The sequence below is a fragment of the Ranitomeya variabilis genome, chromosome 1 (assembly GCF_051348905.1).
Source record: "Ranitomeya variabilis isolate aRanVar5 chromosome 1, aRanVar5.hap1, whole genome shotgun sequence".
NCBI lineage: Eukaryota > Metazoa > Chordata > Amphibia > Anura > Dendrobatidae > Ranitomeya > Ranitomeya variabilis.
Genome location: NC_135232.1, coordinates 1,022,500,136 through 1,022,515,922, shown reverse-complemented (window position 1 = coordinate 1,022,515,922; position 15,787 = coordinate 1,022,500,136). Strand labels below are relative to the sequence as shown.

At 41.9% G+C, this 15,787-nt stretch overlaps 1 long non-coding RNA gene across 4 annotated transcripts in view; it reads left to right on the top strand.

Moving 5' to 3' along the window:
- LOC143784159 (uncharacterized) overlaps positions 1-15,787 on the top strand; it is a 148,798-nt gene that overhangs the window by 32,469 nt on the left and 100,542 nt on the right. For 2 of the 4 annotated variants that reach the window (XR_013217728.1, XR_013217739.1), the window contains one exon: positions 6,927-6,995. The exons of the other annotated variants lie outside the window; for them this stretch is intronic. This is a non-coding gene — a long non-coding RNA (uncharacterized LOC143784159). The remainder of the gene's footprint in view (positions 1-6,926; positions 6,996-15,787) is intronic. 4 annotated transcript variants of the gene reach the window in all.

Below are 15,787 nucleotides of genomic sequence, written 5' to 3'. Positions count from 1 at the left end.
TATTGACTGACCACAAAAATCTAATTTATCTTGAGTCCGCCAGACGCCTGAATCCTAGACAGGCGCGCTGGTCGTTGTTTTTCTCTCGGTTTAATTTTGTGGTGTCCTACCTGCCGGGTTCTAAGAATGTTAAGGCGGATGCCCTTTCTAGGAGTTTTGAGCCTGACTCCCCTGGTAACTCTGAACCTACAGGTATCCTTAAGGATGGAGTGATATTGTCTGCCGTTTCTCCAGACCTGCGGCGGGCCTTGCAGGAGTTTCAGGCGGATAGACCTGATCGTTGCCCACCTGGTAGACTGTTTGTTCCTGATGATTGGACCAGTAAAGTCATTTCTGAGGTTCATTCTTCTGCGTTGACAGGTCATCCTGGAATCTTTGGTACCAGGGATTTGGTGGCAAGGTCCTTCTGGTGGCCTTCCCTGTCTCGAGATGTGCGAGGCTTTGTGCAGTCTTGTGACGTTTGTGCTCGGGCCAAGCCTTGTTGTTCTCGGGCTAGTGGATTGTTGTTGCCCTTGCCTATCCCGAAGAGGCCCTGGACGCACATCTCGATGGATTTTATTTCGGATCTTCCTGTTTCTCAGAAGATGTCTGTCATCTGGGTGGTGTGTGACCGTTTCTCTAAGATGGTCCATTTGGTCCCCCTGCCTAAGTTGCCTTCTTCTTCCGAGTTGGTTCCTCTGTTTTTTCAAAATGTGGTCCGTTTGCATGGTATTCCGGAGAATATCGTTTCTGACAGAGGAACCCAATTCGTGTCTAGATTTTGGCGAGCATTTTGTGCTAGGATGGGCATAGATTTGTCTTTCTCATCTGCTTTCCATCCTCAGACTAATGGCCAGACCGAGCGGATGAATCAGACCTTGGAGACATATTTGAGGTGTTTTGTGTCTGCAGATCAGGATGATTGGGTTGCTTTTTTGCCTTTAGCGGAGTTTGCCCTCAATAATCGGGCCAGCTCTGCCACCTTGGTGTCTCCTTTTTTCTGTAATTCGGGGTTTCATCCTCGATTTTCTTCTGGTCAGGTGGAATCTTCGGATTGTCCTGGAGTGGATGCTGTGGTGGAGAGGTTGCATCAGATTTGGGGGCAGGTAGTGGACAATTTGAAGTTGTCCCAGGAGAAGACTCAGCTTTTTGCCAACCGCCGGCGTCGGGTTGGTCCTCGGCTTTGTGTTGGGGACTTGGTGTGGTTGTCTTCTCGTTTTGTCCCTATGAGGGTTTCTTCTCCTAAGTTTAAGCCTCGGTTCATCGGCCCGTACAAGATATTGGAGATTCTTAACCCTGTGTCCTTCCGTTTGGACCTCCCTGCATCTTTTTCTATTCATAATGTTTTTCATCGGTCATTGTTGCGCAGGTATGAGGTACCGGTTGTGCCTTCCGTTGAGCCTCCTGCTCCGGTGTTGGTTGAGGGCGAGTTGGAGTACGTTGTGGAAAAAATCTTGGACTCCCGTGTTTCCAGACGGAAACTCCAGTATCTGGTCAAATGGAAGGGATACGGTCAGGAGGATAATTCTTGGGTGACTGCCTCTGATGTTCATGCCTCCGATCTGGTCCGTGCCTTTCATAGGGCTCATCCTGATCGCCCTGGTGGTTCTGGTGAGGGTTCGGTGCCCCCTCCTTGAGGGGGGGGTACTGTTGTGAAATTGGATTTTGGGCTCCCCCGGTGGCCACTGGTGGAATTGAACTGGTGTGCATCATCCCCTCTGTTCACCTGTTTCCATCAGGATGTGGGAGTCGCTATTTAACCTTGCTCCTCTGTCACTTCCATGCCGGTCATCATTGTAATCAGAAGCCTTTCTGTGCATGTTCCTGCTGCTAGACAACTCCCAGCTAAGTTGGACTTTAGTCCTCGTTTGTTTTTGCATTTTGTTCCAGTTCACAGCTGTAGTTTCGTTTCTGTGTCTGGAAAGCTCTTGTGATCTGAAATTGCCACTCTGATGTTATGAGTTAATACTAGAGTCTTAAAGTAATTTCAGGATGGTATTTTGATAGGGTTTTCAGCTGACCATGAAAGTGCCCTTTCTGTCTTCCTGCTATCTAGTAAGCGGACATCAATTTTACTAAACCTATTTTCATACTACGTTTGTCATTTCATCTAAAATCACCGCCAATATATGTGGGGGCCTCTGTCTGCCTATCGGGGAAATTTCTCTAGAGGTGAGCCAGGACTATATTTTCCTCTGCCAGGATTAGTTAGTCCTCCGGCCGGCACTGGGCGTCTAGGGATAAAAAACGTAGGCAACGCTACCCGGCTACTGTTAGTTGTGCGGCAGGTTTAGTTCATGGTCAGTTTAGTTTCCATCCTTCCAAGAGCTAGTACTTATGTTTGCTGGGCTATGTTCTCTTGCCATTGAGAACCATAACAGCATGGGAGGCAAATCCTGGTGTTTACCTGCCATACCCCTGACTCTGACCGTACAGCACCCGCTTAAACCCATGTGCTATGTCCATGTGGGGGGCCTGGGTCTGGAAGACCTGCAGTAGTTTGCGATCAACAGCCACTGGGGCCGGTGCAGTGACAGTCTCCTGTGTCTAAAGGGGCTTCCCACACTTTCGGTTACTCAGTCCCCTAGCAGGGCAATGTCTGCTATAGTCAGTATTCTAGTCCGAGGTAGTCGTGCTGCTTCCTTAGCCACCTGGTTGGTTAGTTCTCTCTTCCTCTTTCTGTTCTCCATGCACAGTGTTGCATGCACAAACACACGATTAAGTCAACTACTCCCTTTTTGTCTGGTTTCAGGTGTGATTTTCAGATTGTCCACACCTGTTACTTGCCACACGTGAGTTTGATTGAGCATAGCAATGTGTAACACAAGCAATCAGAAGATCGCAGCTTCAAGTCTCCTAAGGGGACTATTGAAGCAAGTAAAATATTGAAAAAAATGTTTTAACAGATTAATCCGATCGGTAAACGGCGTAACGAGAGAAAAAATATAAACTCCCAAAGTACAGGGTTTTTTTTGGTCACCGCAACATTGAAATAAAATGCAATAACAGGAGATCAAAACATTTTGTCTATCTCAGAATTGTATCAATAAAAACAGCTTAGCACACAAAAAATAAGCCCTCACCCAGTCCCAGATACTGAAAAATGAAGACGCTACAGGTCTTGGAAAATGGCGCCATTTTTTTCTTACAAACTTTGGATTTTTTTTTCACCGCTTAAATAAAAAAGAACCCATACTTGTTTGGTATCTGAGTACTCATAATGACCTGAAGAATCATAATGACAGATCAGTTTTAGCACTTAGCAAATATGGTAAAAAAAAAAATAAAATTGTGGAATCGCACTTTTTTTTGCAATTTCACTGCACCTGAATATTTTTTCCCGCTTTCCAGTACACTATATGGTAAAATCAATGTGCAACTCGTCCTGTAAAAAACAAGCTCTCACATGGCCATATTTATGGAAAAATAAAAAGTTATGGCTCTGGGAAGAAGGGGAGTAAAAAATGAAAATGCAAAATATCGCAAGGTGGTGAAGGGGTTAAATGGAACCTGTCATGTAAAATAATGCCATTAACCTGCAGATATGGAGTTAATCTGAGGGTTAATAACGTTCTGACACTGTTTAGCTGGCACTGAGAGACCCACTGCCAGGAGGAAATGAACTTTATTCCCCCTAGCAGTGTTTGACTTGAAGTTATAGGGGTGGTGCTGACACGGTTTCAGTCACTGCTCTGTGTATAGAGAAGGTGGCTGTAACCGTACCCCCGACACTGACTGACAGCAGGCTAAGCATTAGGGCTCACTATATACTGAGCAGAGACTGAAACCATGCCGGCGCCTTGGACTGGAAGCTGAACACTAGGAGAATAAAGTTAATTTCTTCCCGGCATCGAGGCTCTCAGTGCCACAGTGTGTCAGAGCACTGTTAACCTGCAGATATGAGGTTACCCTGCCCATAAGACTAATGCCTTTTTAACCCCTTAACGACTGCCGATATGCCTTTTAACGGCGGCAGTTAAGGATACTTATGCCTCAGCGCAGCTTTTTAACAGCACTGAGAAATAAGTGTATAGCACCCCCCAGAGTAGGAATTTATCCAAGGTCTCGGCAACCCCAGAGAACATGAATCAGGTTGGTTTTTATCAACCCCAGTGTTGCGATCGCTGTTATTAATGGTATAACAGCGACCGCAATAAAAAAAAATCAGATTTTCAGTTTCATTTCTCTCTCCACTGATGTGATCGCACATCAGAGGAGAGATAAATAGCTTCTTCCGGGAGAAAATGGCAGGTGCATACGCAGTGCGCCCGCTGAGATCTGCTGGTCGGCATCCAGCAACAATAGGAAATTTTTCCTATTGGTTCATTTTGATCACTGTGATAGACTCTATCACAGTGATCAAAATAAAAAATAGTAAGTCAAACCCCCCTTTATCACCCCTTAGTTATGTAAAAATAATAAAATAAAAAAATGTATTTATTTCCATTAGGGTTATAGTTGGGCTAAAGTGAGTTGGGCTAAAGTTGTGGTTGGGCTAAAGTTAGGGCTGGGCTAGGGATAGGGTTGTGGCTATGTTTGGGATTATGGTTAGGGTTGGGATTAGGGGTGTGTTAGGGTTAGGTTTGTGTTTAGGGTTACGGTTAGGGCTGGGATTAGGGTTAGGGGTGTGTTGGGGTTAGGGTTGTGGTTATGGTTGGGATTAGGGTTAGGGGTGTGTTGGGGTTAGGGTTGGAGTTAGAATTGGGGGGTTCCACTGTTTAGGTACATCAGGGGGTCTCCAAACACGACATGGCACCACCATTGATTCCAGTCAATTTTGCTTTCAAAAAGTCAAATCGTGCACCCTCAATTCTGAGCCCTGCTATGCACCCAGACAGTGGCTTTTCCCCACATATGGGGTATCGGCGTACTCGGGAGAAATTGCACAAAAAAATTTGGGGCCCAATTTCTCCTGATACCCTTGTTAAAATAAAAAAAATTGGTTCCAAAGTAAATTTTTTGTGAAAAAAGTAAAATGCTCATTGTTTCCTTCCACATTGCTTTGGTTCTTGTGAAGCACCTGAAAAGTTAATAAACTTCTTGAAATGGGGTTTTGTGCACCTCGAGAGGTGCAGTTTTTAGAATAGTGTCACTTTTGGATATTTTCTGTTATATTGACCCCCCCCCCCCCAACTCACTTCAAATGTGAGGTGGTCCCTAAAAAAAATGGTTTAGTAAATTTTGTTGGAAAAATGAGAAATCGCTGGTCAACTTTTAACCCTTATAACGTTCTAACAAAAAAAATTATGTTTCCAGAATTGTGCTGCTGTAAAGTAGACATGTGGGAAATGTTATTTATTAACTATTTTGTGTGACACCACCCCCATGATTTAAGTCTACAAAAATGAAAAGTTTGAAAATTGCATAATTTTGGCCAAATTTCCATTTTTTTCATAAAAAGGGCAAGTCATATTGAAGAAATTTTACCACTAACATGAAGGACAATATGTCTTCAACAAACAGACTCAGAATCAGTGGGATACATTGAAGCATTCCTGAGTTATAACCACAAAAAGTGACAGTTGTCAGAATTGTAAAAAGTGGCTTCGGTCATTAAGCACCAAATTGGCTGTCACTAAGGGGTTAATTAGAGCGTGATCCTACCCGCCCATATAATTGTAGGCTTTTAGCCTGGGAGAGGCATCTTGTGAGATTTTGGATTACTACAAAGGGGTATGCATTTTCGTTGACTGTTGGCCTCACACGAATTTTCCAATTTGTGCGCTAAGTGCCTTAATTTTTTAACATGTTTTCTACAGCAGTAATGTAGTTCCAATTTAAAATATTCAATGTTTACATATTTCAATGTTTCAGAGTGCAGCTTTAATTTGTTAGTTATATAGAGTGGCTCTCTTAGATTGAACCTGTTCACACTTTTCTTTTTCTATTTGGAAGTGCTGGTCAGTTTTTTGATACTCCTAATTCTGGTATGAAGACATCCACTGCAGTCACTGAGAACTGTAAAATTATGATAATTACAGTCAAAATAATCTGTATAAGTTTCTTCAGCTTCAAAAATATGGCGGACGTCTTAATTTATTTTTACGGACAAGGCAAAAAATGCTCCTATTTTTACGGACTGTCCTGTAATTTCTGGATAGTCGGCAACCCTGGAGACTTCAAGGCAGTTGTAGGTGAAAATAAGCCTAGAGAGAGAGTTGTGTAGCCCAGTGCCCCCTTCCACCTGATATTTCTCTGCCCTCTCCTTAGGAGGAAAATGGAAAAAAAACATCGACTTTTTCTGGCTGCTTCTCTCTCCAACAAATGAACTTTGTGCGAGGAGTACTCCATAGACCAGGATGCTTTCAAACCCCAAATGATAGTAGCCCAAAGCTAACCACAACAACAGTAACTATGCTGTGAGGTCCCTGGTCCTTACACTGTTTACTTCCATCTGGTATTGTACCTGCTAACTGCTGATTGGTGAGCTGCCAGGTATCGGATCCCCACAGATTTGATATTGATAAGCTATCCTAAGGATAAGTCATCAATATCAAAGTCCTGGGCAATTCTTTTACCCTGTAGCTGTTGCTATGTGTCTGCCTCCTCCGAACAAAGAGTCATTACTGTACATCCCAGTTCTCTCATCTATGAAGTCCTGCAGCTGTGTTGGCAGAACGTGATCACAATGGGCTTTTATTGAAGGTAAACAGACATCAAACAGAGATCTTAAAAGCCAGGAGGAATCAATACATAAAGGATAGTAGAATGTTCCATCACTTTTAATTAAAAGGAAATTAAAGCCCAACTCTCTGAAAAGTGACAGTAAATGAAGTAAGATTTTTCTCAACTATGTTACACATATACCGTAATTAGTATCAAGAAACTGTAATATGACCTTTGGTAAGTGTTGTCCTGTATATCATTATTGAATATATAGCAAAAAGGAAGAAAAAAATGCCAGGACTAGTTTTAAACCATACTGTAAAATTTCTATACTTTATTAGATCAACATTAAAATTCCAAAAAATACCCTTGGCGAAACATTGGTGAAATGCGCATTGGGTGCTTGGTCGGTGAGTAAGTTTCTTTTTTACATGTTTCATATGTGATTTATTATCCTTCTCTTTGGGGAGTGTTTTTCCATGTGCATATAGTGCCAGACTATACCTCCTCTGACCTTAATAACTGTTTTAGTCTGTATAACGTGGCAGCAGGAGTATTTGATTTTCTGGCATAAACTCATTCAGTAATACACTCAAAGACTATTGTAAATGTATATGCACATGTCAATTTATTCACATCTCCTCACTTCCATGGGAGTACTTACTATGTGAATAAATACATGATTTATTTAAAACTGAATATTAATCTGTTTATTAATTTTAATGTATACCCCCCATTGTCACACCCACCACTTTCTTTTGTGTCTGTTTTTTGGAATTTTAATATTGATCTAATAAAGTATATTCATTTTACAATATGGTTTAAAACTAGTCCTGACATTTTTTTCTTCCTTTTTGCTGTACATACAGTATAATTATTAAATCAGATAATTTCCCTCAGTATTACGGGAACACAGGTTTCACTTTTAGGCCACACGCACACGTTGCGTATTTGGTCAGTATTTTACCTCAGTATTTGTAAGCCAAAACCAGGAGAGGGAAAGTCAGAGGAAACGTATAATAGAAACACGTCACCACTTCTGTATTTATCACCCACTCCTCATTTTGGCTTTCAAATACTGAGGTAAAACCTCACCAAATAATTAACATGGAAGGGGGAGCACACAGTCTAGTGAGAATTTCTATTTTGGAGCACCCCAACTGTGGCGATGGTTGGGGTGGTGGCCTTGTGCTCAGCTCTGCCCAGAATTAAGGGTGGATATTTCAATGCACCAGTTTATCTGTTTTGAAAAGCCTCTAGCACAGAAATGGAAGGACCGATTCCCCTATTTTTCTCATAATTTTGCCACAAATTCGTTCTGTGATCAAAATAATAAAATTAATAGTTACCCTTCCTAGGTCCAGAGCTACGTCTCCGCAACTTCTCCGGCAATTGTGTACAGGCTGCAAGAGTGATGGATTGTCTACAATGCTGCAGCCAATCACTGAGCTACGTGGCTCTGACGATGTAGACAGAGCTAATTGTTCAGTTCAATGATAGGCAGCAGCACTGTAGACATTTTGTCAACATTGCAGCCAGTACACAATTACAGGATCAGCAGAGGAGATGAAGACCCAGGAAGGGTGAATACCTGCTGATTTTCTTATATTTATCACGGCTGGTCAAATTTGTAAAGAAAATTTTATCGTTTCTCCTTGCGGAGAGTGACTTGTTAAGCATGTCGAGGTGAGGAGACTTAAAGCCGCAATGCTCCTCTGGGAAATATGCAAATTGTCTCTTCAGCGAGGAAGAGGACTTGAACTCTAGTGCCATCTATTGGAAGTAGCAATCCTAACAGTCAATGTCGACCCTTTAATGAGCCTTGCCACATGTCTTAGGGTAAAAGCCAAACTAGAATCTCAATTTGCAGACCCCGTGTACTTCCAATAGGTGGCACTAGAGTTCTAGTCCTCTTCCTCTCTGAAGAGACAATTTGAATACCTCCCAGAGGATACTTCTTGGATCCCGGAAACACAGTGTCTGCACATTGAGATTCTGGTTTGGCTTTTATCCTAAGTCATGTGACAAGGCTCGTTAACCCCTCAATCCCATATGATGTACTATCCCGTCTATGTGACCTGGGACTTAATTCCCATTGATGGGATAGTACGTCATAGGCGATCGGCTGCACTGACGGGGGGAGCGCGGCCGATCGACGCCGAGTGTCAGCTGATCATCACAGACCGCTCCTGGCACATTAACCCCTGGAACACTGCGATCAAACATGATTGCAGCGTTACGGCGGCATAGGGAAGCATCGCGCAGGGAGGGGGCTCCCTGCGTGCTTCCCTGAGACCCTCAGAACAACGTGATGTGATCGCGTTGTTCCGAGTGTCTCCTCCCTGCAGGCCCCGGATCTAAAATGGTCACGGGGCTCCTTCCGGGTCCTGCAGGGAGGTGGCTTGCAAGCGCCTGCTAAAAGTAGGTGCCGGCAAACCTCCTGCACTGTCTGTTAGATCGCTAATCTGACACAGTGCTTTGCAAAGTGTCAGATCAGCGATCTGTCACTATATAATCATGACCCCCCTGGGACAAAGTAAAAAAGTTAAAAGAAAAATATTTACATGTGTAAAAAAAAATAAAATAAAATAAATAAATCCCTAAATAAAGAAAAAAAATATTGTTCCAATAAATACAGTTCTTTGTCTAAATAAAAAAATATATAGAAGTACACATATTTAGTATCGCGCGTCTGTAATGACCCGACCTATAAAACTGTCCCACTAGTTAACCCCATCAGTGAACACCGTAAAAGAAAAAAAACGAGGCAAAAAACAACGCTGTATTATCTTACCGCCGAACAAAAAGTGGAATAACACGCGATCAAAAAGACGGATATAAATAAACATGGTACTGCTGAAATCATCTTGTCCCGCAAAAAATGAGCTGTCGTACAGCATCATCAGCAAAAAAATTTAAAAGTTATAGTCCTCAGAATAAAGCGATGCCAAAATAATTATTTTTTATATAAAATAGTTTTTATCTTATAAAAGCGCCAAACCATGACCAAAAATGACATAAATGAGGTATCGCTGTAATCGTACTTACCTGAAGAATAAAACTCGCCCCCCCCCCCCCAAAGAAATTCATGAATTACTGGTTTTTGGTCATTCTGCCTCACAAAAATCGGAATAAAAAGCGATAAAAAAATTCACATGCCCGAAAATGGTACCAATACAAACATCAACTTGTCCCGCAAAAAACAGGATCTCACATGACTCTGTGGTCCAAAATATGGAAAAATAATTATAGCTCTCAAAATGTGGAGACGCAAAAACTATTTTTTGCAATAAAAAGCGTCTTTTAGTGTGTGACAGCTGCCAATCATAAAAATCTGCTAAGAAACCCTCTATAAATAGTAAATCAACCCCCCCTTCATCACTCCCTTAGTTAGGGAAAAATAATAACATAAAAAAAATGTATTTATTTCCATTTTCCCATTAGGGTCAAGGTTAGGGTTGGGGCTAAAGTTAGGGTAAGGGCTATAGTTTGGTTTGGGGCTAAAGTTAGGGTTAGGGTTGGGGCTAAAGTTAGGGTTGGGGCTAAAGTTAGGGTTAGGGCTAAAGTTAGGGTTAGGGCTACATTTAGGTTTGGGGCTAAAGTTAGGGTTAGGGTTGGGGCTAAAGTTAGGGTTAGGGTTGGATTACATTTAGGGTTGGGATTAGGGTTAGGAGTGTGTCAGGGTTAGGGGTATGGTTAGGTTATCTTTGGGATTAGGGTTAAGGGTGTGGTTAGAGTTGGGATTAGGGTTAGGGGTGTGTTGGGGTTAGGGGTGTGGTTGGGATTAGGGTTGGGGCGTGTTCGGGTTAGGGGTGTGTTTAGGTTTATGGTTAGGGTTGGGATTAGGGGTGTGTTCGGGTTAGCGTTGGAGTTAGAATTTGGGGGTTTCCACTGTTTAGGCACATCAGGGGCTCTCCAAACATTCATTCCAGCCAATTCTGCATTGAAAAATGTAAAACAGTGCTCCTTCCCTTCCGAGCTCTCCCTTGTGCCCAAACAGGGGTTTAGCCCAACATATGGGGTATCAGCGTACTCAGGACAAATTGGACAAGAACGTTTGGGGTCTAATTTCTCTTGGTACTCTTGGAAAAATAAAAAATTGGGGGCTAAAAAATATTTTTTGTGGGAAAAAAAATATTTTTTATTTTCACGGCTCTGCTTTACAAACTGTAGTGAAACACTTGTGGGATCAAAGTTCTCACAACACATCTAGATAAGTTCCTTGGGGGGTCTAATTTCCAGTATGGAGTCACTTGTAGGGGTTTCTACTGTTTAGGTACATCAGGGGCTCTGCAAATGCAACGCGACGTCTGCAGACCAATCCATCTAAGTCTGCATTCCAAACAGCGCTCCTTCCCTTCCGAGCTCTGCCATGCACCCAAACGGTGGTTCCCCCACACATATAGGGTATCAGCATACTCAGGACAAATTGGACAACAACTTTTGCGGTCCAATTTCTCCTGTTACCCTTGGTAAAATACAAAACTGGGGGCTAAAAAATAATTTTTGTGGAAAAAAAAAAGATTTTTTATTTTCACAGCTCTGCGTTATAACTGTAGTGAAACACTTGGGGGTTCAAAGTTCTCCTACCACATCTAGATAAGTTCCTTAGGGGGTCTAATTTCCAAAATGGTGTCACTTGTGGGGGGTTTCCACTGTTTAGGCACATCAGGGGTTCTCCAAACGCGACATGGTGTCCCATCTCATTTCCAGTCAATTTTGCATTGAAAAGTCAAACGGCACTCCTTCCCTTCCGAGCTCTGCCATGTGCCCAAACAGTTGTTTACCCCCACATATGGGGTATCAGCGTACTCAGGAAAATTGCACAACAAATTTTGGGGTCCAATTTCTTCAAATACCCTTGGGAAAATAAAAAATTTGGGGCAAAAAGATCATTTTTGTGAAAAATATGATTTTTTTATTTTTACAGCTTTACATTATAAACTTCTGTGAAGCACTTGGTGGGTCAAAGTGCTCACCACACATCTAGATAAGTTCCTTAGGGGGTCTACTTTCCAAAATTGTGTCACTTGTGGTGGGTTTCAATGTTTAGGCACATCAGGGGCTCTCCAAATGCGACATGGCATCCTATCTCAATTCCAGTCAATTTTGTATTGAAAAGTCAAACGGTGCTCCTTCCCTTCCGAGCTCTGCCATGCGCCCAAACAGTGGTTTACCCCCACATGTACAGTATCAGTGTACTCAGGACAAATTGTACAACAACACTTGGGGTCCAATTTCTCCTTTTACCCTTGGTAAAATGAAACAAATTGGAGCTGAAGTAAATTTTTTGTGAAAAAAAGTTCAATGTTCATTTTTTTAAACATTCAAAAAGTTCCTGTGAAACACCTGAAGGGTTAAAAAACTTCTTTAATGTGGTTTTGAGCACCTTGAGGGATGCAGTTTTTAGAATGGTGTCACACTTGGGTATTTTCTTTCATATAGACCCCTCAAAGTTAGTTCAAATGTGAAGTAGTCCCTAAAAAAAATGGTGTTGTAAAAATGAGAAATTACTGGTCAACTTTTAACCCTTATAACTCCCTAACAAAAATTTTGGTTCCAAATCTGTGCTGATGTAAAGTAGACATGTGGGAAATGTTACTTATTAAGTATTTTGTATGACATATCTCTGTGATTTAAGGGCATAAAAATTCAATGTTGGAAAATTGCGAAAACTTTCAAAAAGTTTTTGCCAAATTTCTGTTTTTTTCACAAATAAATGCAGGTAATATCAAAGAAATTTTACCACTATCATGAAGTACAATATGTCACGACTCCGAGAAAACCATGTCAAAATCATCAGGATCCGTTAAAGCGTTTCAGAGTTGTAACCTCATAAAGGGGCAGTGGTCAGAATTGTAAACATTTGCCCAGTCATTAACGTGCAAACCACCCTTGGGGGTTAAGGGGTTAAAGGGTCGACATTGACTGCTATGATTGCTACTTCCAATAGGTGGCACTGGAGTTCTAGTCCTCTTCCTCTCTGAAGATACAATTTGCATAAAGAAAATTTAGTTTTTACTATGCAGCCTCAATAGTAAAAACATCTAATGTTAAAAATAATTAAAAAAAACAAACAAATCATTATATGCTCACCTTCCGCCGCCTTTCTGATGCTCCGGTGACCGGTCCATGCAAGCGGCAGGTTCCGGTGCTAAGGTTGGTGTGCGACAAGGACCTGCCATGATGTCACGGTCATGTGACCGCGACGTCATCACAGGCCCTGCGCGCCTGCACGAGAAGGACCTGCCATGACGTCACAGTCATGTGACCGCGACGTTATCGCAGGCCCTGCGTGCCTGCGCGAGAAGGACCTGCCGTGACGTCACGGTCATGTAACCGCGATGTCATCACACCTTCGGACTGGAAGCTGCCGCCTGAACCGAACACAGGCAACAGAACTACAAGGGGCCCCTCGGAAGGTGAGTATGTTTATTTTTTATTTTTTAACCTGTGACATACGTGGCTGGACAAAATACTACGTGGCTGGGCAATATACTACGTGGCTCTGTGCTGTATAGTACGTCACTGGGCAATATACTACGTCACTGGGCAATATACTACGTGGCTGGGCAATATACTACGTCACTGGGCAATATACTACGTAACTGAGCAATATACTACGTGGCTCTGTGCTGTATACTTAGTCACTGTGCAATATACTACGTGGCTCTGTGCTGTATACTACGTAACTGGGCAATATACTACGTGGCTCTGTGCTGTATACTACGTAACTGGGCAATATACTACGTCACTGGGCAATATACTACGTAACTGGGCAATATACTACGTGTCTCTGTGCTGTATACTACGTAACTGGGCAATATACTACGTCACTGGGCAATATACTACGTAACTGGGCAATATACTACGTGGCTGGGCAATATACTACGTAACTGGTCAATATACTACGTGGCTGTGCAATATACTCCGTCACTGGGCAATATACTACGTCACTGGGCAATATACTAGGTCACTGGGCAATATACTATGTCACTGGGCAATATACTACGTGGACATGCATATTCTAGAATACCCGATGCGTTAGAATCGGGCCACCATCTAGTAGAATATAATCGGGGCAAATCTGGCCATGGGCAATGCTGACCCTCAGGCCCACATTGGTTGCTCAGACTACCCTCATTATAATCTATCCTTGCGAGGTATGGGCCCACTCATGGCTCTGGGCCCACAGGGGGATTTGCGGCTCCCAGGTGGGTTAGTCAAGCCTGCATATTTGTATAGTGAAAACGTATTTCAAGTCACAAAGATCATTACATTCAGTTATCTTCCTGACAGATTATCTTTGACAGACTCCCATAAGAGTAAAGTTTTAATCGCAAAACTAGAATGAAACTACTTATACAGTCATATAGGGGTCTTAGCCACCTTTAGAATCATCTATGCAGTACATTTTTACTTGCTTAGCTCGTCATTAAAAATGTAAATGAGGGCTCTTCGTTGCACCCTTGGTGTGGCCAAGGATTCAGTGCATCTTTTTTCCCCATCAATCATCATGAAGTACACCTCCAGTTATATTGATTGACAGCGCTCACTTGCCGAAAGCTAGCGCTGCCTGATAGGAATCCCTGGCCCAGCGCATGTGTAGAAGCCCAGTAATTTTACGCACAAAGTGTCAGTGCAGGCGTGCTTTCATCCCTCTCTCCTGTCTGCATTGGACACTTGTGACATTTCTGTGCATCAGCGTAGTGAGTGGCTGCGGCAAATGAGAGAAAGGAATGAGTCTGCGCCAGCACTGGGTTTCACTTCAGGCAGCGCTCGCTCTGTGCAACCAAGCACTGTAAGTCAACATACAGAGGGACGTGCCAATTGTGCTCTAAAACTCCCTAATTTGCATAATAATTGTAAAAATTCTGAAAAAGTAAATAAATAAAAATTATACTAACAGGGATCTTTTTTAGGAGCCAGGTTCCCTATAACAGTGTAAATAATCTAATTTGACTTGGGGGGTAAAATGCTCCCTTTAATTTTCTATCTATGCTTGTATGATGTGGAAGCATTGCTGAAATTATTTTTCAGATGTGTCTTGTACATTTTCACTATTTTAATTATATGCAACTTATCAGATGTTGTGATTTACTCACCTGCACTTAAGACACATTTGACTTCCTACAAGTCTGAAACTCAAATGCGGCATCAAACCCAACAAAATGTTACACCCCGGTAACTGCATTCCATAAATGCCTTAAATGATTGTGCTATATGTATGAATTAATAAAGGATAATAAGTAATGAATGTGAGCTATCCATAACATTATATAGGACGTTTGTAGGATTTTCTGTAGCATATTAATTTCTCATGTTAAAACCAGATTATAATGACAGTATAAGCTCTCATTTATTGAAGTTTTAATTTTAGGGGGTACTTTAATTTTCTAAAGGGGTTTTGCAACAAATTTTTATGATTGCAGTTGATGCGGACCACCACCGTTGAGTGAAATGTGAACCTCATAGGTGGAGTAGATTTCACTGGTGTTATTAAAGTTCACTTCAGGATTTAAACATTCATTCATTCTGAGTGTCAGATTGCCAAAAATTGACAGCGACACATAGTAATCACAACCACTGTGTATGCTTTTGCATGGTACCTGCAGTGGTGCTTGAAAGTTTGTGAACCCTTCAACATTTTCTGCAGACATTTGACCTAAACCTACATCAGATTTTCACTGAAGTCCACAAAATATATACACCAAAATATAAACATATATGAACCAAAACAAAAAGGTGAGGCAAAAAAATTAGACTTTGTCATTTTTTTAAATTGGAAAATGATATGATATCACATTCGTGAGTTGCGAAGATTTGTGATCCTTAGCTTTCGGTATCTGGTATGACCCCCTTGTGTAGCAATAATTTCCAGTAATGGTTGATTAATCCTGCACATTGCCTTGGAAGAATTTTACCCTTTCCTCCTTACAAAACAGTTTCACCTCTGAAGTGTTGGTGGGTTTCTCCCATGAACTGCTCACTTAATAGAATTTCTCTACAACATTTCTATAGGATTGAGGACAGACTTCGATTTGACCAATCCAGAAAATTTTGAAAGGGGAAAACCTCTTTAAATTCTGCAAGAGGAGAATATCTCTATAATATGGTGCCTTACTTACAGTGGTGGTTCATAAGTTTGTGAACCCTCCAAAATTGTCCATATTTCAACATAAATTTGACTTGAAACTACATC